Source organism: Pinus tabuliformis, chromosome 7 (genome assembly GCF_031772625.1).
Source record: "Pinus tabuliformis cultivar Carrire ecotype Pingquan chromosome 7, CPIR1, whole genome shotgun sequence".
NCBI classification, from domain to species: Eukaryota; Viridiplantae; Streptophyta; class Pinopsida; order Pinales; family Pinaceae; genus Pinus; species Pinus tabuliformis.
Window position 1 is genome coordinate 1,684,888,812 of NC_142293.1, and position 27,238 is coordinate 1,684,916,049.

Here is a 27,238-nt window from a genome sequence, read left to right on the forward strand (position 1 = left end):
ATAAGTGAAGTTAGTAAATTTCAAAATAAATAATGCTTTTATGAATAGATTCTTTAGTATTATATAAAGGGAAATCAAAGTTTCTGATTATTAATGTTGTAAAAATTTGACTACATTTTCATTAGTGTACAAACTTTGTAGTAACATTTTGTATTTTTAAAATTAAGTGTTAATGACCCTACCTTGTGCTTCTTGTAAGGTTTGAAAGAAATTGTGATTATGATGTCCTTGGAGGCAGCCGACAGTGTCACTATTTGGCATTTGGTTTATGTTTTTGAGAGGATTTTCTTCCTCTACGTGCTACCCATCTCAGGCCCATCTCAGGCAACCGACACTCACAAACTTCCTTTAGTCCTTGAAATGAGCCAATATCTTGTCCTTCGAAATTGCAGATAGCCCACGTAAAACATTCCACTGCTTTTTCACTTTATTCTTTGAGTCCAAATCAGTTCTATGCATCATTACACCAACGTGGAGAAGTAAATATATATACCCACCAATTTTGATAGCTTTGTCTGCACGTTGTCCTTTATGTTTGTTGGGATTTAGCAATCAGTTGCAGCAACAATGGGTTACAGGCTCATTGTTGGAAGGTTTGTCTGCATAATTCTTGCTACAGTGCTGTCAGCTGATTATCAATTTGTGTTGGGTGAGTTTGATTACAAAGATGCTCTGCATAAATCTATTCTGTTTCTGGAAGCTCAACGTTCAGGAAAACTGTCTAGTAGGAACAGGATCAGTTGGAGAGGAGATTCTGCTGTCACAGATGGACACACGCAAAATGTAGTAATATAATTACTCCTTTTGGTATTGCCATCTAAGTCTGAATGCTTTGCACAATGAGAAAATAATATTAATGGATGCTATAGTTCATATAAACTTGTCTAGAGACTACTCCCATGAAAATTTGCAGCCTTTTCAATTAGAAAATACGGGTTGCCTGCCTTAGATTTTTATATTTTGAGCTGGCCATGGTCAAGCTAAATCAGATTTGTTTCACTGGTGAAGTTAGTGGAGTGTTGCTGGTAAACTGGTTTCATAATCATTATGGTCTGCTCTACCCTAATGGCTAAAGCCATTTCTAGTTTATTCGTTTTACGTTTGGGGTATTTTGACTATGATTGCAAACTGATGAAAATAGGTATTGTCTGTACAAATATTTCATTATTTCTGTTGTCATTACTTATGCCGTGTAAAATGTATCTTGTGTTGCAATTATAATTATGATTAAAAGGTAGGAATTTCAAAATGAAATGCATTCTGTGTTTATTTATAATTATATTTAAAAATAAAAATTTCAAAATGAAATTAAAAAAATGAAATTGTTTGTGTGTTCAAAGAAATTAAAAAAACCCAAAGATTTGTTTATGGATCCATTATATAAATCATTTAAATTTAAATTTAGAAAAATTTATTTCTAATCAATTAATGTGGCTCATTTAATTGTGTTGAAAAACTATATTAGTAAGTTTTAAAATAGTTCTAAATATTGACAATTTAAATAATTTATGTGATAAATTCCGAAAACAAATCTCTAAATGACTACTAAAAAAACCACCTTTCATATATATATTAAGATGCAGTTAATTTGGTAACCAAATTCCTATTCCATGCCATTATTTAAACCTATTGTCTAAATTTAGAGATTTACTTATAAGGATTTAGATTATCATTTCAAAATAGTAATTAGTTTTTTTGTTATCCGATTAAATTCCATCACTTTATTTAAACTTATTGTCTAGATTTACTAGTGGGGGTTTAGATTATCATTACAAAATAATAACTATATTTTTTTTTCCTTTCCCATGATGAGAGCACATTGCCCACCAAATTTCACCCTTTTTATTATTTAAACTTCTCGATCTGAGTGATGAGTTTTACATTATCACTGAGATCTGGGCATTGCCAGCACAATTGAAATAGATATTGTCTGTGAAAATATTTCATTATTTCTGTTCTTTGAATGTACCATGTATGCCACGCTCAATTACAATTTCAATTGAGCTTATTGTCTGTGCAGGTATTTCAACATTGTGTATTATCATTGAGATCTGGGCATTGGCAGCACATTTGAAATAGATATTGTCTGTGAAAATATTTCATTATTTCTGTTCTTTGAATGTAAAATGTATCCCACGCTCATTTACAATTTCAATTGAGCTTATTGTGCAGGTATTTCAACATTGTGTATTAAAGATATTGTTGTATCCTTATTAATTCCAATCGCTCTACTTTCAGATCAATACGTGTTTTAGATTCTATGGTTACTCAGCAATTTTCATTTTTCCATGATTACAAACTATTGTCCCAAGCCAGGCAAAAATCTAAAAGAGAGCTATAGCTTTGTAAGTTAAAAAGAAAACTGGCTAATGAATTTTGATGGAATGATAAAACGTAATAATGATATTTTTCACCAAGTTTGTTAAGTTTTTAAAGTAAGGTGGTGATATTTGGCAGTGGCTAACCAGCCTGCCATACGGCTTTAAATGCCCAGGGAGATGCAGGCTGGATAGCCCGCTAACACGCTAATTCACATTTCTTATTTAGTGTCCAGTTTCCGAATTCACGCTAATTCACATTTCTTATTTAGTGTCCAGTTTCCGAATTCACGTGTTAGTGAGCTAGCTATCCAGCCTGCATCTCCCCGAGCATTTAATGCACTATGGCAGGCTGGTTAGCCGCTGCCGTGATATTCTTCGATCAAATCCATGTGTCTTCGTTGGCAAGTCCTCTCGATTATTGATGCAATGGTAAATTAAATACCGACCCAACAATGAATTCTAAATTAAATTAAGTTTGCTGCGCTTTAAAGGATCCCATTAACACTCTCCAAATAATTTTGTGAATATAATATTTAGTCCAGATCCTACCAATTCCTGATAACTTGGTACATTAGATAACTCACCACAACTTAATTTGACTTAAGGACTCTTCCTTGAAAGTGACAGGTTTGCTAGGGTACCATCAACATTCTCCATCCAAATAATTTGTGCATCCAATATGTAGTCCAGATCCTCAACAAGTCTGGAAAGATACAATGATGTTTCGCATGGTTTTTACTGTGTTTTTGTGTACGTGGATTTGGTGGGAGGTTACTACGATGCTGGGGATAATGTGAAGTATGGACTTCCCATGGCATTCACAGTTACCATGTTGGCATGGGGAGCCCTTCACTATGAAGTTGAACTTGCAGCTAGAGAATTGGAGAACGTTAGGAATGCCATTAGGTGGGGTACTGATTATTTCATCAAAGCAAGTGCCAGTAAAAACCAGCTATGGGTTCAGGTAAACTAATTATTATAGCATTTAAATCACACTAAGGCTCACACTAACTAGCATTTATAGTTTTTTTATGATTTTTATTTTTAGGGCAAACTTTAACTAATGAGAATAGAAAATACTATAATTAGATTTACATAGAACATATGTTTAACTGTTTTTTTTTTCAGGTGGGAGATCCTATTGCAGACCATAGCTGTTGGCAGAACCCAGAGAGAATGGACACTCCAAGGACTTTGTACAAAATAGATAAATCCACTCCAGGGACAGAAATTGCAGCAGAGACTGCTGCACCATTGGTTGCTTCCTCCATTCCTCCATTGTCTTTCTAACCGCTGACAATCCTTATTCCCATCGCCTCCTCAAAAGAGCTAGATTGGTATAAGATTAATCTCTTCCAAATTGAAAGTTAAATTAATCTAAAAATGCAATATGTTGGGTATTTTTCATGGGAAAATACCAAAAACCAAACAAACAAACACCACAGAGCCAATGCTCTGTTTCCTTTGCTCCAGGACCTTTGCACAGGGAAGCTATTAAAAACAAATATACTCATAACAGTCCATTACACAGCCATAAAATTCTTGTATTCATTAAAACATAAAATGCCTGAAACATATTCATCCTCTTTTGCTGAGAGGGATTTACCAGAAACAACATTCAACCAAAACTATGTTTTCACCCTGAGAATTTAATGAGCTGGGTTTACTGCTGTAAAACCCTTTTTACATTACTGCTGTAAAATAAATTTACCTATGCTTACCAAAGAAAAATTATATGCCTCCCCTGCTTGCGGTATTTTACCTTTTTGTTCACCACCAGTTAACAAAAACATTTCTTAACAATATGCGCTCCCCTCTTTTCTTTTCTTCATGCACTACTGTGCATTTTCTTCTTTCACACTACGCGCTCTTCATTACAATGAGCAACTGGTTTTTATGCACTGCTGTGCATACTTTTCACTCTCACACAATACAATGTCAACTCAAAGAAAATATATGCGCTCCACCGTTTTTTTCAATATGCACTGCTGTGCAATCATTCTTAGCTTTTCGCTGCTCCTCTGGTTTTTTTTATTGGTCAACGCATGTGCAAAAACATTACAACCCTTGAGCACATGTCTTTTTTTTGGCTCGTTATATACAAAAAACATATATATAAAACCAAAACAAAAACACCTGAAAACTTTATGTGCCGTAAATAAAAAACATAAATATCTACCTACTTTCTACGACACCATTTATCTTAGTTTAATTCTTTTGCAGAAGTGACATGCGGTCAACGAAACTTGACCCTTACTTCACGCATGATTTTTAATTCGATGCAGGTTCATATGCATGTTGGAGCAATCGACGACGGAGGTAGATGGAGTAAATCGGACGGCTGACAAGAATATCGGAAGCCAGTTTGCTGCAGAACTTTAGCGCCCGATAAATTACGTTTGCTTACGTATGGGGAAAGCCACGCGTCTGCCCCATATTATATCGGGCTCTTGTGTACGAAAACCACTTTCTGTTGGAAGGCGGTTTTGCTGAGTGGTTTGGGCGTTGGTACGGCTGCGTGTTTGCTGAGTTGATGGCGGATTTGGCTGATCACTGCCTTGCCATCGCTGTCACGGTCCACGTCCGCAAACTCTGCTGCAGTTGGAATTAACATTCCAACACTCCCCTTTAATTTCAACTGCTGGGCATTCTATCATACCCAAACACTTCCTCACATAGAGGGATTCACCAACACTGCTGTTACAAAGACATCTTCCTCACATAGAGGGATTCACCAACTGCTTCTGATGCAGTTCCACACACAACAAAATAGTCTTCCTCTTAATAGAGGGATTAACCTGAAACTGTGCTTAAGAGCACCTTCCTCATGACAGAGGGATTCACCAGTGACTATGCTGAAAAGCATCATCCTCTTGATAGAGGGATTTACCATGTGTATGCTAAAAAGCATCTTCCTCTTGACAGAGGGATTTACCATGTGTATGCTAAAAAGCATCTTCCTCTTGACAGAGGGATTTACCATGAACTTCACTTCCTCTCACGGAGGGATTACAAACAGACACTGCTTTAGATGCAGTTCCAAAACAAAACATTCATTGCACTGTTGTGCATACCCATTACATTGTTCTTTTATGCTGCTGCATATTCTCTGCTGCACTGTTGTGCCATCTTCTTTGCTGCGTCTACCCCACACTGCTGTGTCTACACTTGCTGTTGTGTTGCTGCACTTCACTTACATTTCTTTGCAAACTCTGCATTGCTGTGCATTCTTCAAAAACAGAATACTCTGTCTTTTCTGGAACAATTACTCTGTCCCACCTTACAAATTTACACTATTGTGCGTAAACATTTCTTACATTCACCACTGTTGCATATGTTGCATTTCAATTCAATGAACAACACATTCACTATACTTACATTTACTGCTGTAAAGAAAATTTTTCTTTTACATCTGGTGATGTCCATTACCTTTCATTTTTTCAACAAAAAACTTCATGCTGCTGCATTTTCTTATTTGTATTGCTGTGTAAAAACACATTTCTTCATTCTCTCTTAGTTCTGGTTTCATTTTCTTCGCACTACTGTGCTTCTCCTTCTTGCCATCACGCTGCTGTCTTTTCTTATGCATTACTGTCCATACCCATAACCATAGACTCTGTCATCCCTGGGTTTTTATTTGCTGCTGCGTTACCTCTGCAATTTGCACTGTGGCTGCCTTTTGTTTCATCATACTGCTGTGTGCCCATACACTAACTCTTTACTCTCCATTACTTGCACATAGAGAGAAATCATCCTCACGCTGTTTTGCGCTGCATTCTCCACACAACAAAAAAAATTAACACGGGTTGCTGCCTTTTCTTTTTACACCCTTGCTTCACACAATCTTAGTCTTCATTTATTTTTTTTATTTACACAATGCACTGCTGTGCAGTTCCTTTCATTTTTCTGCTGCCACACATTATCATTCACCCATGTGCATTAAAAATCTGCTGTCCCTGTTTTTCTTTATGCATTTCTTTGCATGCTGCATTGCATATGAAGAAAAACATTACATTTTTTTACTGTTGTGTATTGTACTCACTCTGCTGTGAGTGTGTTCTCTCACATTACATAGAAGGAAACTACCTTCCATTGCTATGCATTTCAATGCATGTGCTCCATAACAAAAAAAATTCAAAAACTGTTGTTTTATGTTCTATCTTCCCACTGGTGTGAGGGTCTTCTTGCTTTGCATACTTTTCTTCTTTGCTTCTATGACAGATTTAACTTCATATCTTTCCCTTATGAAAAGGTCTTCATCAAAGAGTGACTGTTAATACAGTTCAGCAATAAATAAATAAATTACAGGCTCCCCTTTAATGTATGCATTGTTTTCTTTCAGCAGACTCTTCTCAAAAGAAACTTAAATTAGTTGCAAAGCTCAAGGGACTTTCACACTGTATTTCCTTCCTTCTCCATACTTCTATAACTTTCTTCTTTTGTGTGGGTCTAGCTTGCATAGCAACCCATCTTAAGTTACAATCACGTGCCATATGCCCAATGTTATGACACTTGAAGCATTCAACTTTATTCATGAATAAGAATTCATGATTTCTTCTTGTGAAATTATTTCTTGGAGATTGTCGGGGACCACAACATCTATCTCCATGAAATGCTCTACAGTCTTTTGCCATATGACCAAAGTTTGAACAAGCATAACAATAACCAAGAAATGAACTTTGGTACCTGGGAGATGGAGGTTTCCTTGATGTACTTCTGAAGCCTTGCTGCCTTGAGATCTTTTGATGATAACCATTGCATCTTGCCTCTTTGACATCAGCTACATTTCTTCTTGGAGCTTTCTACTTGGAGTAGAATTTCTTCTATTGTAGCCTTGATATTTCTCCTTGCCTTTGCTGGAACTAGGAGCTTCACAACTTCTTTCTGGCTTCTTCACATCTCCTTTGCTTAAAGCATCTTCATCCTTGTTTGAGGATTCACCTACATACCCAAGTCCTGATTTATCAGATGGGGATCTGTGATAGTTGAGCATGTCATCCAAAGCTTGAGAGCTCTTCATGATCTTGTTCATCCCTTCAACCTTTTTCTTGAGTAGAACAGTCTCTTCTTCCAATCTTTCACACTCATTATTCTTCTTTGTAAGCTGTTCCTCAGTTTCTTCTTTGCTATGAGTAGCTTCAGCTGCTACTATTTTGAGGGAGATAACATCTGACTTCATTTTGGAGATTTCTGCTTGACTGCTCTCCATTTTCTTCTCAGCTTCTTGTGCCTGCTTCCTGGCTTCTTGTAGTTCAGACTTAAGGGAGGAGACCTCTACCTTGTACTGTCCAATCTCTTCTACAAGCTTATTCACTCTCATGTGCCTTTGTTCAAGTTGACTTGTCAAGGTATCTTCCTGCTTCTTTGCTTCATTCAGCTGATTTGTCATGGATATGAATTCTTCATGATGTTTCCTCTTGCATTGATCAAGCTCCTTCTTAAGCTTGACGAGCTCTTCATCCCTTTCTTTTTCTTGAAGCTTGATGAGGTCAACCTTCTCACTTTCAGTTTCTATGATGGGTTCAGAATGTTCTTCTTCAATTGTCATGGTCAGTGCTCCCTTTGCATGAAGGTCATGCAGTCTGTCCCAAATATCCTTTGCTAATAAATATTTCCCTAGATTCTTCTTCACAGAATCAGGCAGTCCATCCAAGATAGTCTTTGCTGCTTGTGCATCATACTCCATGGATTCTTTATCCATCTTGCTATCATCAATCACTGATTCCCAAATTTCAATCCCTTGAGACTGTAAGAAAGTCCTCATTTTTATTTCCCATATATCAAAGTTCCCATTGAACCTTGGAACTTCAAATAGAATGCTTTCAAGTAGATTGTCTTCTATTTTAATTAGATCGGGAGGTAGATGGAGTAAATCGGACGGCTAACAAGAATATTGGAAGCCAGTTTGCTGCAGAACTTTAGCGCCCGATAAATTACATTTGCTTACGTATGGGGAAAGCCACGCGTCTGCCCCATATTATATCGGGCTCTTGTGTACGAAAACCACTTTCTGCTGGAAGGCGGTCCGATATTGGAAGGCGGTTTTGCTGAGCGGTTTGGGCGTTGGTACGGCTGCGTGCTTGCTGAGTTGATGGCGGATTTGGCTAATCACTGCCCTGCCATCGCTGTCACGGTCCACGTCCGCAAACTCTGCTGCAGTTGGAATTAACATTCCAACACAATATCCCCTTCAATTTTTTATAGCATTCACATAATTGAATATATAATGTATTATTGCAGATCTTTCATTTTGCTGACCAGTACCGTGGAACATATGATGGAGAATGCCCTTTCTATCCACATGATGGAGAATGGCCTTTCTATTGCTCTGTCTAGGCTATGATGTATACTTTCCCCATAATGACACATATTTTCAAATTAAATACACATTAACGCACCATTATAAAAGTACGTAATGAGTAACTTCATGATACCTTATTCTTCTTCCTCGGTCAATATGCAGGACGAGCTTGCATGGGCAGCATCATGGCTGTATAGGGCAACTGGATTGTCAAAATATACCAAATACATACTTCAGCAGAATTTTTCTACTTCCACTGAATCTGACTTCAGCTGGGATCGCAAATCTCCAGGTGTTCAAGTCCTCATGTCTCGTGTAAGTTGATATCTACATAAATCATATTAATTACCAAATGTTTAAGCTAGTCAATTGAGATAAAAGTTTGAAATCTTGTCACTTGACCTTCAACTTACCCACATTATCATAAAACTAATAATAAAACATGGCAGCTATATTTCTCTGGAGAATCCAACTTGGAAGTTTACAGAAAGAAAGAAAGCAGAAGAATTTCTCTGCACAGTTCTTCCAGAAAGTCCTCATTTCAAACATTCCATAACACCAGGTAATTGAAAATTTCCCCTTATGCTATGGGTTTCAAAGTTAAGCTCCTTAACAATGTTTAATCTGTTGCATTTGGACAGGAGGATTGTTATATGTCAGAGAGCAAATACGCAATATGCTACAAGCATATCATAGCATATCATTCCTTGTATCAGTATACAGTGATTTGTTATCAAAATACAAGCAATCCTGGCAATGTGGCGATCAAATCTATGAACCAAACAACCTGATTGCATTTGCCAAAAAACAAGTACAGATACATATTGGATTTTTCCTTTTGCAAAATATTTAATAAAGGACCATAACAACTTATCATACTAGTGTATCTATTTCCACATTTTCAGAATTTAAGAAATTCAAAATTAGTTAGATATCTGTTTTCTGGATCCATCACATTACATATATACATTTGTGATGGATCTTGAAGACAATATCTAAATAATTTTATTCACAAAAGTCTCTATTGAGAAATTCAAAATTAAAATCTCCATTGAGAGATTCAAAATTATAATTTAATTAGTTTTCATATTTACATAGGTTAAAAAAGCCAACAAAGTATTTTCGTACGCATCTGCATCTGATCTGAGACCACCTTGGTTATCTGGATGCAATAATGATTTAGCTATCGACTACATTGCGTTTAATATTGTAAAATTTACAGGTTGATTACATATTGGGTAAAAATCCTGTGGGCATGTCTTTCATGGTGGGTTTCGGTGACAAATATCCACAGCAAGCTCATCACAGAGGGTCTTCAATAGTTTCAATATACGTGGAGTCGACAACGATATCATGTACCGAAGGTTTCATGGTGTGGTTCCACAGACCAGCACCGAACCCAAATGAATTAACAGGTGCAGTTGTAGGAGGGCCTGATCGCCATGAAAGGTTTGAGGATTGCAGGGCCGATCCGAGCAAGCTTGAGCCCACAACGTATATCAATGCCCCTCTCGTGGGAGTCCTGGCTAAGCTCCACAGTATCAACGTGAAATCACCAATTTAAATTTGAAAGGTTCTGCTATTAATTCATTCTTTGTTCTAAGTTTGCTGTCCGTTGTGGCTAGGTTAATTAGCCAATGGAAGAAAGTATATGAACTTTGTTTATTCTGGGCTCTAGGATTTTTTTTGGGTCATTTCAGCTTGTTGGATCCCATGGCCAGATTGAACGCTTGTCACTGCTACTTCCATCCTGGATCCTGTATGCAGAGTAGGCTTTGTAAATCGCTTTTTCCTTTTAAATAAAGTAAAATTGTGTCACTTGTAAATAGAGAGACTTTACGTCCTGGATCCTGTATCCTGTACGAATAGGGTTTAATATGGCTGGTCAATTCTCTCCTCCTTTGCTTTATTGATTATAAATTTGTATTACTTGAAAAAAAAAAGAGAGTATATGGGAGTCTCGAAGCTATTAAATGAAACATTCATTTTCTGCGTTGGTTAATCGAGATTTAACCTTATTGTTATTGAATATTAGATTTATATATATATATATAAAATATTATTAGTTTTTGTTAAAAAAAATAAAAATAAAAAAATTGAAACATGCAGTTTTAGACAAAGTTCTAATAACAACGCCAATACTCTTATACTTACACCAACATTCAGTTCTAATAACAACGCCAATACTCTTATACTTACACCAACATTCTTATTTTTACTATTAGTATGTGTTTTGCACTAGTATACTTGGTTAGGGGTTTTATTTAAATTATGTTTTGTAAAAGTTCATATAAGTTATTTCATAACTTTATTATAAAGTGTATTTTATTCACTATGCAATATTTTTAATATTGTTTTTAAGTTATTTTTTTATTTACAATTTTCATTTATAAAGCAATTTTATTGTAAGAGCGATTTTTTATTTGTATAATTGAATTTATATGCAAAATTAAATGAAGGAATATATATATATATTTTCATAACATTAAGGAAAATTTGAAGGATGGGAATTTATCTTAAAATTTAAAATTTTTGGCAAATTTTACTATTTCATAATATGCAAAGTGTAAAACATTTAGCAATTTGTTTGTAAAAGAATTAAAGTCTTTAAAATTTTGGTAATTTTTAAGGTAAAATAATTTTATACTTTAAATTTTGGATGAATCATTTTTAGAAAAATTAGAAATTGGTGAATCTCTTTTTAGGAAAAAAAACATCGGCAGCCTTTAAAATTTTCTCTCTACAATATCCATCATCATGTGGATAAAATTTAAGGTGCCATGTGGTTACAAGTTAATGTCTTTTTTCAAAAAGTGGCATAACTTTCAGATTTGAAGTCTATCTTTCATGTTGTTATTTTTTAAATAGACTATTTTTTGAGAGAGCTTTCTATTTAGATAATCAAAGGTGCCATGTGGTTACAAGTTAATGTCTTTTTTCAAAAAGTGGCATAACTTTCAGATTTGAAGTCTATCTTTCATGTTGTTATTTTTTAAATAGACTATTTTTTGAGAGAGCTTTCTATTTAGATAATCAGTATATATATATATATATATATATATAGAGAGAGAGAGAGAGAGAGAGAGAGTTGCTCCAACTCAACTTTTCCTTACCAATTTCAACTATTTATGGAAATCTCACATGGAGGTTGTACTAGGAAGTAAGGAATTATATCAAATTACGTTGGGAAAAGAAAAATCTCCCACTAATATTGATAAGAGAGCCAAATTGGAGGAACGATGAATCATGTGGATTGATGAAAATGTCCATTTATCCCGATTTGTGGTTTCATATTCAAGAAACTGAGCCAAATTGGAGGAACGATGAATCATGTGGATTGATGAAAATGTCCATTTATTCCGATTTGTGGTTTCATATTCAAGAAACTGATTACTCAGATGAAAGTTTTTGTTTGTTTGTTTTATAATGTGGTTCATGGACTTTGGATATCAGTGACCCCTATTTCCATGCAATATTTTCACTAGACAAATCCTCCATGCAATATTTTCACTAGACAAATCCTCCTCTAGGGATTGCTTCCTACTTGCTCAACCAAAAAGCATGGCCTCAGGGGTGTTTTGTTTGTTTGTTTTATAATGTGGTTCATGGACTTTGGATATCAATGACCCCTATTTCCATGCAATATTTTCACTAGACAAATCCTCCTCTAGGGATTGCTTCCTACTTGCTCAACCAAAAAGCATGACCTCAGGGGTGTTGAGAGAATTGAACCCGTGACATCTCAATAGCAAAGGTGCTTTAACGTCGGGGACTTGATCAATTGAGCTAACCTTCAGGGTTGACTTTGAAGAAGTATTAAAAAAGTTGAAAAATATATTTTGTGAACCTAATGTGAAGTTAGATCTCGTCAACTTGAAAATAAAATCATGACATTAAGTCCTAATGATTTACCTTGAATTGAAAATTATATATATATATAAGTTCAAAACTTTTAGAAATTTAAATAAAGACTATCAAATTGATCTATATGATGAGAACTACATATATATTATTCTTTCCAAGCTTGGTTCTACATATATTTTTTATCTACATGTTATCCACTAAAGAAGCTCTAGGGTTTCATATTAAAAACCTTCTCTTAAATCTTTTTGTGATTCTATGGTTAGATAGTAATACAAGCTCTTACATATTCGAGTGATTAGCACTATAGGTACATCTAACAAGGCCATGGTGGCGTAATAGAAATATAAAACCAAGCATCCAAAGAAGCAACATCCTTGTGAAAACAAGCAAAACAAGGGCCCCAAACCCTTTGAAACATCTTCTACTGCCAATGGTCACAAAGGACAAAAATGAAAAGAGTAAGAAGATTGATAGACATTGCAATGATTGTGGGAAAAATGGTCAATTTGGAGTTAAAATGTTCTAAAGTGATGGAGACCTTGGAAGCAATAAAGAAGCACAACCTACATCTCGATTCTTCTTCTAACACTTCCTCTCATGGACATGCACTTTATGCTTTTGATTTCTCCTTAAAGCAATCTATAATTCTTCTTCTAATGAGTGGCTTATTGATTGTAGAGCATCTTATCATATGGCTAAGAATAAAGCCTTTTTTCAACTCTTAATGATTAAAACACAAAATAAATACTTATTTGTGATGATAGACCTATTAATTTTATAGGATTTGGAACAATTCAAGTAGATAATTATCATTTGAATGATTTATTATGTTTTTCAAGTCATTCTTGCAAACTTATATTAATATCATATCACTCATTAAGGTGAAGATGAAAAAACAAAGTTTTCACCTCACCAATTTTTAATTGAGGATTTAAAATATCCTAAGCACATCCTTTCCATTGGAATAGTTTGATATTACCAGGTTGTACAAGTTTGGCAACTTTGGGTCATCCTATTTTCCCTCAGTTTTTATTTCTCACAGTGATAACTTGAGCAAACTTTGGCATAAGTGATTTAGTTATCTAAACTATCACTTATTGTAGAAACCTTGTAATCAAGATATGGTGATTGGTCTTCTTCTTGCTTCTTGTTGAGATGTCATTTATACTAGTCGTGTTGGAAAAAATCAGTATGATAGTTTTGACAACTATGTCTCTTGACACACTACAACCCCGTTGTAGCTTGTCCATAATGTTTTTGAGGTCCACTTTCTTCTACTTCTTTCTTAAGGTTCAATTACTTCTTAACTTTCATTGATGACTTATCTAAACAAACATGGGTTTATTTCTTAAAACATAAAAGATATGTTTTTTACTTGTTCTTGGCCTAAAAGGCCCTTGTAGAAAAACAATATAGAAATCAACTGCAAAGGTTAAGAACAAATAATTCAGGTGAATATGTCACCAATAAATTCACAAATTATTTCACTTCCACAAAGGATATACAAAATATAACACCAAAAGAAGCATGGATTAAAATTAAGCTAGATGTAAGCCACTTTGTGTCTTTGGTAGTCACCAGAATGCGCTCACACTCCTAATTAAAAAATGAAATATTTACAACCTAAAAGAGAGAATTGTATTTTTGTTGGATATTCTAAAGATGTAAAAGGTTATAGACTTATTCAACCTCAATTCAATGAAATAATCATTAGAATATATGTTAAATTTGATGAAAATCTCTTAGTCTAGAAGTTTGATTTAGTGGTTGTGTCTTAATAAGGGGGGACCCTTTTATTGGTTTGTTTCACCAATTCAAATTGGTTTGGAAACCCTAATGATCATAATTCTAATGTGGGTTATGTTTTCAATCTTGGTTCCAGACATATCACTTAGGATTGTAAAAGGCACAAGAATATCACTCATTTTTCAAAAAATTAGAGTTTTAAGCAATAATTAATGCAATTCAAGAAGTATCTTGGCTTTGACAGATATTTTCATAGTTTTCTAACAACATCATCAAACCACCCTTTGGTGTGACAATCACAATGCCATCAAGATAGCCAAAGATCTAGTTCAACATTAGCATAGGAAACACAGTGAGCTACAAATGCACTTCATCGGAAAGATCATTCATGATCAAGTTACCTTGAAGTGCTCTTTTTCCTTACAAATGATCTAGTTGCATATATTTTAATGAATTCTTTTATAGAAGCAGAGTTTTTTAAAATTCAATCTATGTTAGGAGTTCAAGAATTTGTGATTAAGGGGAGATGAGTTGTAGTGTTTCCTTCATTCCCATATTAATCATCTTTTTAAATCCTTAAATCCTATTTCAAGTTTCTCTTAAGGGTGATGTTAGGATATTTAGACACTTGAGAATCAATTAAGTTCAACTTGTTTTAATATGTCTATTAGGTAACAATGAGTTTCATTGTGTGTTTCTTTAGTATGCAATAGTTGCATTGTAATTCAATGGTCACAATATGTTCTAGACATAAAGTGATATGAAGAATCATATTCTCCTTGATAATAATGATATTGATCCATGGCTTAAAACCTGATTGATCCATGATATATATTTAAAGAGCATAGAAAGTCATGGTTGATGAACATTTTGTAGAACTCTCTTAAGCAATGTTTTTTATTTTGCATTAATAAACTTACCTCAACTAGCCACATTGGCTAGGGACATGGATTGTTTCCCTCTTTGAGGGTTTTAACCATGTACAAATATTGTCATTATGATATTTGATCTATTTGTAAGAGTGGTTACTTATGGTGTTCATCATGTATGGAATACCCTGTTTTCTTATAATATTTTTTCATTACAAGGGATAATCCTCTCGTAATAGCTCATCTTTACATTGGTTCCCTAAGGTTTATTTTTATACCCTGGTTCATTCTTGGTATATCATGATTTGAATGATATGCAACTACTGTGAAAATGAAAGATGTAATTAATTCTATTTCTAATATAACCTATCTATGTTTCCTCTCTAGTAGAATACATTTAAACGAACCAATTTAAAACAACAAAAGGGAGGCACAAAAATCATGGAAATATTCGACTAATTATGATTGGTACCAAATATAAGATCATTTCAAAGAGGATAAGGAGATGTTTGATGGTAAACTTGCTTATTTTCCACAGATGGAAAAATTTGGCGATGTGCCGAATTTACTACCTTATGTGAAACACGATCCATCCACAATGTATTTTAGAGAACATTGTGCTAATTTTAATCACGGTCAACCACAATGTTATTTGTAATTAAAATTAACCTCTTGTTTTTCTACTCAACAATATCATTTCCTCAAGATTAATAGTTGTGCAAATAGCTTAAAACAATCACTTTCTCCAAAGACAACTTAGTTAAATCCATAAATGAAAAATATGACATGTTATCAAATACGAACATGAACATGACATGTGATAATGTGTTGTTCCAAGAATTGGGTCATTGTTTCACCATTCACATGTGTCAATGGAATAACCTTTATCCATCTAATAAAGTATTCTGTAATCATGATTGTGTACTTGCATTGCTTCAAATAGTGGGCATTTATCTCACCTATGACATTAAATCCCCATTTCTTGAAAGGATACACATTAGCAATATCTTACAAGGGATTTATTTCCTTCTTTTCTTTATCTATGCATGTTTTTATATCTAATATTATCTGAATTGCGCATGCCCATGTTTGAAAAATGTGGGACAATAATGTCCAACCTTAAGAGTTTATGAGAAATGTTATCTTTAGAGAAGTGACAACTAGTTGGAATACCATGCAAATAATTCTACACTTTCTTAGCATTATGTTTCTCACGACATCTCAATAACAAATCAACATAGCTTTCCTTAGAAATAATACCATTGAAAATTTTATATTGAGTGCATTTAAGTCCTAATGATCTTCTTCTTTTCACATATTAATGTGCTTATTTAATGTACACATGATGTTGTCCGTCAACTACTACTTTACATAGGCCTTTTCCAATAACAATGATAGAATGCTTAACATAAATATCTTACAATTGAATGACAGTCATCCAATTTTCTTGCCTTTCACCAATTTCCTTTTGTATAAACAGAGATCTACAACAACATGAGGAAGGATTACTTTTTTTGGGATTTTCAAGATGCAAGGTTTGAATTAATTAATTTCTTTGACCATGGTGAAAATTTGTTTCTGAAGTCTTGGATAATTTAGTTCAAAATCCTAAGATCCATACTCATAAACTATACAGAAAACTCACTCCCTCATATTTTTGAGTGAGGATATCAACAAGGGAGTGATATAATGCAAATATATATAGGTAGAATTCCTTAATGATGTTTAGATTGGAAAAGGATGGGAAGGAAACATTGACTCATTTGATTTTATTAAATTCCCTTCTCTCGACCTCTGTCCACTAATGATCTTTTACATGAGATTCATGATTTTAAAGGAATCTAAGCCAAATAATTTATGAAATTAATCTTCCAAAATAATGATTGAAACAATGTCTTCTTATGAGGTGGGGCATCTATGTGATAGTTTTGATTCTTTCCAAATTCATTAGTATTGAATTTTTCAATATGATATGGTCAAGTAACTTTATTTATACCACAATGAATATTATTTTCTTTGGATTTAAATAGATTTCATGCTTCCTGCACCTGTCAAATATTTTATTTCAAGTATCATAGTTGGTTGGAGTTATTTTTTGAAAAGATCACAATATTGTCTATGTAGACAACCACTCTTTAGTTAACAAGGCACACAAAATCCATATCCGTCATGCATTGAATAATATTGATGACATTCAAGAATCTTGGGATTCTTTTGAAAGCATATGTATTCATTTAGTCTTGAAAATGGTTTCCAATTGATCCTCGTCCAAGATAAGGACATGAGTGTTCATTAAAAAATCATGAGAGAAAGATAGCATTTTAGAACTTGTGAACATATATAAAGTTTGTTCCATGGGTGTGACAAGATAGTTATTCTTCTCAAATTCTAAATTAATATTTGGAAATCCATTTACAAACTCGTCTCATCACTCTTCTTCCATATGACAACAACAATTGTAATCCAATTACTTGTCTAATAAATGATTCAATGATAGTGGATGCATTTTTTATAGCTTCTACCAAATAGGCTTAGTGGCAAGCTTAAGAGGCATCATATCTTTTATAATTTTGGTACATAATAGTGTATTTTGTAACCATCTTTTATATTCTTTTAGAGTATTTTTTAACCATGATTGTGTACTTGCATTTCTTTAAATAGTGAGCATTTATCTCACCTATGACATTAAAGCTCCATTTCTTGAAAGGATACTCATTATCAATAGCTTACAAGGGATTTATTTCCTTCTTTTTTCTATCTATGCATGTTTCCATATCTATTAGTACTGATTTGTTCATGCCCATGTTTGAAAAATGTGGGACAATAATGTCCAACCATTAAGAATTTATGAGCAATGGTATCTATAGAGAAGTGATAACTAGTTGGACTATCATGAAAATCATTCCACACTTTCTTTCCCTTGTATTTCTCAGGGCATCTCAATAACATATCAACATAGCTTTCCCTAGAAATAATACCATTGAAAATTTTATATTGAGTACATTTAAGTCCTAATGATATTTTTATTTTCACATCTTAATGTGCTTCTTCAATGTCCACATGATTTTGTCTGTTAGCTACTACTTTACATAGGCCTTTTCCAAGAAAAATGATGGAATGCTTAACATAAATATCTAACACTTGAATGGCACTCATCTAATTATTTTGCCTTTCACCAATTTCCTTCTATATAAAGAGAGATATGCAACCACATGAGGAAGGATTACTTTTTTAGGGATTTTCAAGATGCAAGGTTTGAATTAATCAATTTCTTTGACCATGGTGAAAATTTGTTTCTCAAGTCTTGGATAATTTAGTTTAAAATCCTAAGACCCATAATGATAAAATATATAGAAAACTCACTCCCTTCCTCATCTTTTTGAATGAGGATAACAATAGGGGAGTGATCTAATGCTAATACATAAAGGTGGAAATCCTTAATGATGTTTAGATTGGATAAGGATGGGAAGGAAACACTGGCCAATTTAATTTTCTTGAATGCCCTTCTCTCAACCTTTGTCCACTAATGACCTTTCACACAAGATTCATGATTTTAAAGGAATATAAGACAAATAACCTTCTGAAATTAATCTTCCAAAATAATGATTGCACAAATTTCTTCTTATGAGGTGGGGCATTTAGGTGATAGCTTTGATTCTTTCCAAATCTATTAGTATTGAATTTTTCAATATGACATGGTCAAGTAACTTTCCTTCTACCATAATGAATATTATTTTCTTTGGATTTCCTTCTACCACAATGAATATCATTTTCTTTGGATTTAAATAGATTCCACAAGTCTTTCACCTATCAAATGTTTTCTTTAAAGTATAGTAGTTGGTTGGAGTTTTTTTTTTGAGAAGATCATGATATTGTCTATGTAGACAACTAATCTTAAGTTAACAAGGCCCATAAAATCCATATCCATCATGCATTGAAAAATGTTGATGACATTCAACAATATTGGGATTCTTTTGAATGCACGTGTACCTCGTTTAGTCTTGAAAGAGGTTCCAATTGATCCTCATCCAAGATAATGACATCAATGTTCATTGAAAATCCATAAAGGAGAGATAACATTTTATAACTTGTGAACATCTATAAAGTTTGTTCCATGAGTGGGACATGATAGTTATTCTTCTCAAATTCTAAATTAATATTTGGAAACCCACTCACAAACTTGTCTCATCACTGTTCTTTCATATGGCCACAACATTTGTAATCCAATTACTTTTACAACTACTTTCCTAATAAATAATTCAATAATAATAGATGTTACTTTCGTAATAAATGATTCAATGATAATAGATGCATTTTTTATAGCTTCTACTAAAAAAAGCTTAGTTGTAAGCTTAAAAGACATTATATATTTTATAATCCTTATGTATAATACTTTCAGATTATAATATATTTGAAAAATACATCTCTATAAACTTATAATAACTTGTTATATTCTCTCTTTTCAATTATTAAACAATGAGAATTGAAATAGAAATTTTAAATTTCACACTACATTAAAGGGCTATTTATTCCAACAATTAAACTACATAGAAAGGCTATTGTTAAGTTATTTATTCTAACAATTAAATATTTTTTTAAAGTAAAACTATTCCTATTTTATTTTATTAAACTTCACATCGTTCATCTAATGTTCCGAGCTATTTATTTTAACAATCAAACAATTAAAAGAAACTTTCTTTTAATGAAACATTTTTCATTTTATTTTATTAAACTTTACATCGTTTATCTCATCTTTACAATTATCTGAGATTTAAAATATTCGTACTTAAATGTCTAAGTAAAAAAACAATAATTTATAATTATTTTTTGGTTAAATATCTTCTAACTTACATCTTAATTAAAACCCAACCCAAGTCTAAAAATTGTTTCACCAGAAAATTTATTAAATAAAAATGGATAAAAAAACATTAAACAAAATATGGTTCATGAGCTATTGCTTGGTATCTGCAATTTCTGTAAGACTGCCTTATAAGACTAATAGAATGTATATGAAAGAGATTCCAATTTTGAAATTAAACTTTATACCTCCTCTCTAATCTTACAAGACCAATAGAATGTATATTAAAGCTTTAAATTTTAAAATTAAACTTTATACCTATTCTCACTAAACTTTTCATTAAATTATATAGTTTTTTGAACCAATCCAGCATTAAATTTGTTATTTTTTTTAATTTACAAAATAATAACTTTAATTACTTTACATCTAAATTTGTTCTTTAATTTTTACCTGTATTTTGTATATTAATAGTAACGCTGATCATGCCGGCTTTATTGGCAACAGTTAGTTCATATTCAGTTTGTGTCGAAAAACTACAGCCAGTTCATATTCAGTTTGTGTAGAAAAACTAACTTCGTTATCTTCCTTGTGTTTTTTGAAAATTTAACATTTGCTCGTTAAAAGTACTGCGAGGAAATGGTGACGAGGCGACCTTATCATTTAGTTAATGTTTTAATGGAATTTTCCTCCTTTCATATCCAACAGACTTCTTCAAAATAAGCCCCACATCAACCATGCATGCAAAACATGTACACGACTTCTTTGTCCTGCAAAACCTGTACAAGCCCCATGTGCATGCAAACGAGAGATCGATTTCCCTTCGTCATTACACGTTGGATGCGTGAGACACAAATATATATACGCATCAACGATTTTTATTTCTGTAGCCATTTGTTGATCAATTGCAGCAGAAATGAGTTTCAGGGTTATCGTTGAAAGGTTTGTGTGTATAATTCTTGCTACTGTGCTGTCTGCTCATCATCAGTTTGTGTTGGGTGAGTTTGACTACAAAGATGCTCTGCATAAATCTATTCTGTTTCTGGAGGCTCAACGTGCAGGAAAACTGTCCAGCAGTAGCAACAGGATAAGCTGGAGAGGAGATTCTGCTCTAACAGACGGACAAATCCAAAATGTAAGAACAATATTTTCTCATTTTGGTATTGTCATCTGTTCCGGATTGTTTTAGAAATGTTGTTTCCTGAATGTTTTAGAAGGGTTGTTAATCATACCCAAAATGGCAAAATAACTACGCTGATCTTATCAATGCGAAAATAACGAGGGTATCTATTTTGGCGAAAACAATTGGTACTCCACCCACAACTTATATTTAGATCAAACAATTGATCTCTCGGAATTGATTTCTCAGCACTATCAGTTTTCAGGATATTCTGGAAATATACAATTAAGTTATTAACATAAATATACCCACCTACAATGTGAATTCTTACTCCAATATTATGAGTTATGAGTTTGCAACAGCTTGATTTCTATCAACATTCTCTGTCCATATAAATTAGGAATTGATTATTTGGTGCAGATCTTCAAGAAGTCTGGAAAGATACAATGATGTTCAACATGGCTTTTCCTGTGTATTTATGCAGGTGGATTTGGTGGGCGGTTACTACGACGCTGGGGATAATGTGAAGTATGGGTTTCCGATGGCACTCACCGTTACCATGTTGGCATGGGGAGCCCTTCAGTACAGAGATGAACTTGCAGCAGCGGGAGAGTTGGAGAACGTTAGGGATGCCATTAAGTGGGGAACTGATTATTTCATCAAAAGTGCCACCGAAAACCAGCTGTGGGTTCAGGTGAATTAATTACCATCTCAACTAAATTTACTCATGGATCACAACAAAATTTAGTAAGGATCACAACAAATAGCAATTATGAATTTAGTTATGGATTTGTTTTTAGGTGGGAGATCCAACTGCAGACCATAACTGTTGGGAGAACCCAGAGAGGATGGACACTCTAAGGACTTTGTACAGAATAGATACATCCAGAAATTGCAGCAGAGACTGCTGCAGCATTGGCCGCTTCCTCCGTCGTGTTTGCAGCCATTGACAAACCTTATTCCATTCTCCTACTCCAACGAGCTACTTTGGTATAAGATTAATCGTATTCTAAAATCACTTATACTGTTTTATTGGTTTAAAACAGCGATTGCAGATTTGAGAGATATTGAGGTATTTTAGAATCCTACTGTTAGGAGAAAGGTTATGGTTTAATTTCTTTTCACTATTATATTCTATTCTTACAATTTACAATCTAGATAACTTTAGTAATTAAAACAAACATAGGATAGGAAACCATTTCTTTTCACTGTTCTGTTCTATTCTATTCTTAGAGTTAGAGTTTACAATCTAGATAACTTTATTAATTAAAACATATGATAGGTCATATTTGTTTGTGGATGAATGGTTTTTTTAACTTTTATTTTAAATTTAATTTAATGTCTCTATTTTTGGAATATTTTGGGATCAGATAAACATGGGTGAAATTACTTATTTGAGGTTGCCTACGTTTCTTATGATTCCAAAATATTCCAAAAATCCTTTAAAAATGCCCATTTTTAACATGTCTATAAAATTCATGTCTTAGATTCAAAATTGAAAATTAATTTAATGAATTGTCTTCTCCAACATTTTAAAATACTCATATAGTTGAATATTAATTTAGTACAGCTCTTTCATTCACGTGTTAGATTCAAAATTGAAAATTAATTTAATGAATTTTCTTTTCCAACTTTTTATGATACTCATGCAATTGAATATGTCATTTAGTACAGCTCTTTCGTTTTGCCGACTAGTACCGCGGAACATATCATGGAGAATGCCCTTTCTATTGCTCTGACCAGTACCGCGGAACATATCATGGAGAATGCCCTTTCTATTGCTTTGTCTCAGGCTATGATGTATCTTTCCTTAACATTATAAATTTTACTTCCTTTTTCACTTCACACTATTATTTATTTAAACTATAGAGTAAGTAACTTATTGAAGTCTTCTTATTATTCCTCTACTAACTAACATACAGGACGAGCTTGCATGGGCAGCGGTGTGGCTATATAGAGCAACTGGATTGCCATATTATACCAAATACATACTCCACCAGAATTTTTGTACTTCCAATGAGTATGAGTTCAATTGGGATCTCAAATGTGCAGGAGTTCAAATCCACCTGTCTAGTGTAAGTCCATATTCACATAAACATATGAATCACCAAATGTTCAATTGAGAAAAAGTTTAAGACTGGCCACTTGACCTTCAACTGACCACATCTTCATAAAATTAATAAACCTGGCAGCTATATTTCTCCGGAGAAAACAACCTGGAAGTTTTCAAAGGCCAAGCAGAATTGTTCCTTTGCTGAGTTCTTCCACAAAGTCCTCAATTCAAAAATTCCATCACACCAGGTAAATGAAAGTTTCTCCCTGTCATGCTCCGAGTTTCAAAATTAAGCTCATTAACAGTGTTTGTATTTGTTGAGTTTCAAAATTAAGCTCATTAATAGTGTTTGTATCTGTTGCACTTGTACAGGAGGTTTGTTGTTTGTTAGAGATGGTGCAAATACACAATATGCTATAGGCACATCATTCCTTGTATCAGTTTACAGTGACTTACTGTCACGATATAAGCAATACCTGCAATGTGGCGATCAAACATATGAACCAAGCATTCTTATTGCATTTGCCAAACAACAAGTACATATACATATTATAATTTTTTAAGTGTTGCAAAATATTTAATTAATGAGGAGAAGAATTGAGCACACTTGTATATCCATTCCAGATTTCTCAGAGTATAAGAGATTCAAATTTAATTAAATTTGATTTGTTTTTTCATATCATAATTTGAAAAAACCAGCAAAGTATTAGCTAACAAATCCACTTTGTATATGTAAATTGTAGGTGGATTACATTTTGGGCAAGAATCCTGCTGGTATGTCTTTCATGGTGGGTTTTGGTGACAAATATCCACAACAAGCTCACCCTCACCACAGAGGGTCCTCCATAGTTTCAATATACGAGGATTCCAGAAAGATATCATGTATCGAAGGTTTCACTTTGTGCTTCAACAGAGAAGCACCAAACCCAAATGAATTAATAGGTGTGGTTGTGGGAGGGCCTGATCGCTATGAGGGGTTTGAGGATAGCAGCGCTGATTCCACCAAGCTTGAGCCCACGACGTATATCAATGCTCCTCTCGTGGGAGTCTTGGCTAAGCTCCACAACAACATCATGGAATAATAGACATAACAAGGCCGATTCGTGCAAGCTTGAGCCCACAACTTATATCAATGATCCTCTTGTGGGAGTCCTGGTTGGAATCACGGACTTAAGTTCAAAAAGTTATGCTAGTAATATCTTTTACTAAGTCTGTATTCTATATGAAAATCTGAGTCGATGGAAATATATATGAATTTTGGTACTTATGGGCTCTAGAATTGTTTTGTTTCATTTCATCCTGTTGAATCCTATAATCCTATAATCAGATTGAAGACTTGTTTTTACATCTTAGATCCCATATGCATATTGAAAATTCTTCTATTTTTAAATAGTAGTGATATTAGCTTAGAAGAACATGGTGTATGAGAGTCTCGGAAGATCGTGTGCCATCGTGTTATATATGTGAGCATATAGGGAATGTGTGATCATAGGATTTTTGTTCCATGATGTTATATATGAGCATTTAGGAATGTGTAATCATAGGATTTATTTGTTTATTAATGTATAGATTGGTCATTAGATTGAAGACTTGTTTTTACATCGTAGATCCCATATGCAGATTGAAAATTCTTCTATTTTTAAATAGCAGTGATATTAGTTAGAAGAACATGGTGTATGAGAGTCTTAGAAGATCCTGTGCCATCGTGTTATATATGTGAGCATATAGGGAATGTGTGATCATAGGATTTTTGTTCCCTGATGTTATATATGAGCATTTAGGAATGTGTAATCATAGGATTTATTTGTTTATTGATGTATAGATTGCTCTTGGATTTGCACGAGGGGGAAATTTTCACTTGGTTATAATGTATATTTGTTTTAAATAATATGAAAATATAATAATTTCTTTTAATGGTGTTTAATTTTAAAATACAAGTAGGGAGGATGGATAATTTGAATATAGGTTGGAAATTTATAGATATCCTACAACAAATATGGGAGTATATGAGCATTACGAAATATAGATTTTGATTTGTGTTTAGTTTACAAAATATGCAAGTGATATAAATGTTGTATAAAAGTATATGTATTGTGAAAAAGAAACAGATATTGTGATAAAGAAATATACTTTGTTAAGAAATATACTTTGTTAAGATGGGAGCATAGAGATTTAGTACTGATATAGAAATTTCAAGAATAGGGTTCAAGTACAAAATATAAGTAGGGAGAGATGGACCACTCGAATATAGGTTGGGAATTCATAGATATCATATAACAAACATTAGACTATATGAGCATTATGAAATATAGACTTTGGTTTGTGTTTAGATTGTGTTTTTTAAAGAATGTATATTGCTATCACCACTGTGTATAAAATTATATGTATGTGATAAATAAAGAGTCATTTTTAAGATGGGGGAGGAGATACTAATTACTTACACACAAGTCAAAACCAACGCTTTTACTTTGTAACTCCATCATGTAGACATTGCTAAAATGACATCCAGATAGAGAAACAACCATCCACTAGATTTCATGGGTACCCAACCATTGTACTTTGGTTCATTAGGATGTCCCTTCATGTACATGGCTCATTCAACTTCTTGCACTTCCTAAATTATACAACCAATATGGTCCATTCAAGTGTTTCCAACCAACACATGTCTCGCTCCTAGTGTTAACGAACTTCCTAGTAGAGACGATAGAACTAAAGTAGACAACTCCTCTATATGGCCACACCCTCTTATAGATTTCCCTATGTTTTCTCTATGATATGATTTATTATTAATTTAATATAGTTTGTAAATGTTTTTATCTTTTATTTTGTTTTATTTGATTGTATATAATGAATTTTTACAATTTTGCATAGTTTCCAATTAATTTGATGACAATTATTTCCATTCGAAATTTATTTATTTTTCATATCATTTGATCTAATTTGTTTCCTATTATTTCATAAAAGTGCCAAAAAAATTATTGAAAAATTCTTGGTAATGAGATCCAAATCAAAGAGTTCAAAGATGGGTGTTTTTAAAGATTTTGATTAAATGCAGATCATGTATACACATTGCTAATATAATTTTATGAGCTCTCAATTTCTTAAATCTAGATCTAGAGGAATTGTTGATAGATTATTTGTATTTGGATCTGGATAAGGTAAATTATGTCTAAAAAAGCCTCTCATAACTCAGATCATATATATTAGGATTTGGATCAAACTTAATATATAATTATTTGAAATTTCCAAATCCTTGATATTGGATATCCAAATCCAAAGATTTCTTTCACATAATGTTTCATAGATTTGAAATAACATGGTGGACAATGAAATGAATCTAACCAAATTTTGAGTGGATTTACGATGACATGTAATATGACATGCCATGTTGACATGTCATCCCAAATGGCCAATGACTGATTTAATTTATTAAGCATACTAATGACTTGGTATGATGACATATACATTGACATGGTAGTTTTGACATAGGTGTTAAAAGTATTCAAATTTCATGAGTTCATTGTATCTGGATAAGTAATGATTCAATGGAATTTATTGTGGTGTTATGCATTTTAGATTATATTTTCTATCTAACTATATAGAACTAGGAATTTGTTTTGAAGTTTTTCATATGTACTATTTGTATATGGATCCCGATCATTTATTTTTCACTTCATTCTTCCTAATTCCATATTATTCATTTCCACTTCAAGTACCTGGATCAAGGATTTTATATAACTATTTGGATATTGAAAATCCATATATGGATTAAATTTTATAGGACTTATACAAGTCTTATGGATACCGAGGTATCTGCTTTGTTTTTCACATTCAAATTGTTTTGTTTAGTCCATGTTACCTGTGAAGTTCTTCTCCATGTCAGATAAAACTACTCAGCTATTCGTGGGCTAACCAATGGATTATTAGAGATAATCATGTATGGAATCTACTAGACACTCGCATGCTTTTGCTGATGTGTCATCTACCATAGTATTTCTATCCATTACATATTTTCAGATCCCAAATTTTTGTATGCTAGTCTAGTATATGATTAAGATTAAAAGAATACATTGTAGTCCATATTGCATAATATTGTGCAAATGAATTATGTTAGGTGAAGGATAACTTATAAACTTTTTGTAACCATTTCACCCAATGAATATGGATTA

General features: G+C 33.2%; 2 pseudogenes; both read left to right on the forward strand.

The window, feature by feature from the left end:
- The first annotated feature begins 544 nt into the window (after positions 1–544).
- Positions 545–10,186, forward strand: LOC149254977 (endoglucanase 8-like; annotated as a pseudogene).
- A 10,626-nt stretch (positions 10,187–20,812) lies between these two features.
- Positions 20,813–24,151, forward strand: LOC149254978 (endoglucanase 16-like; annotated as a pseudogene).
- Positions 24,152–27,238: the final 3,087 nt, after the last annotated feature.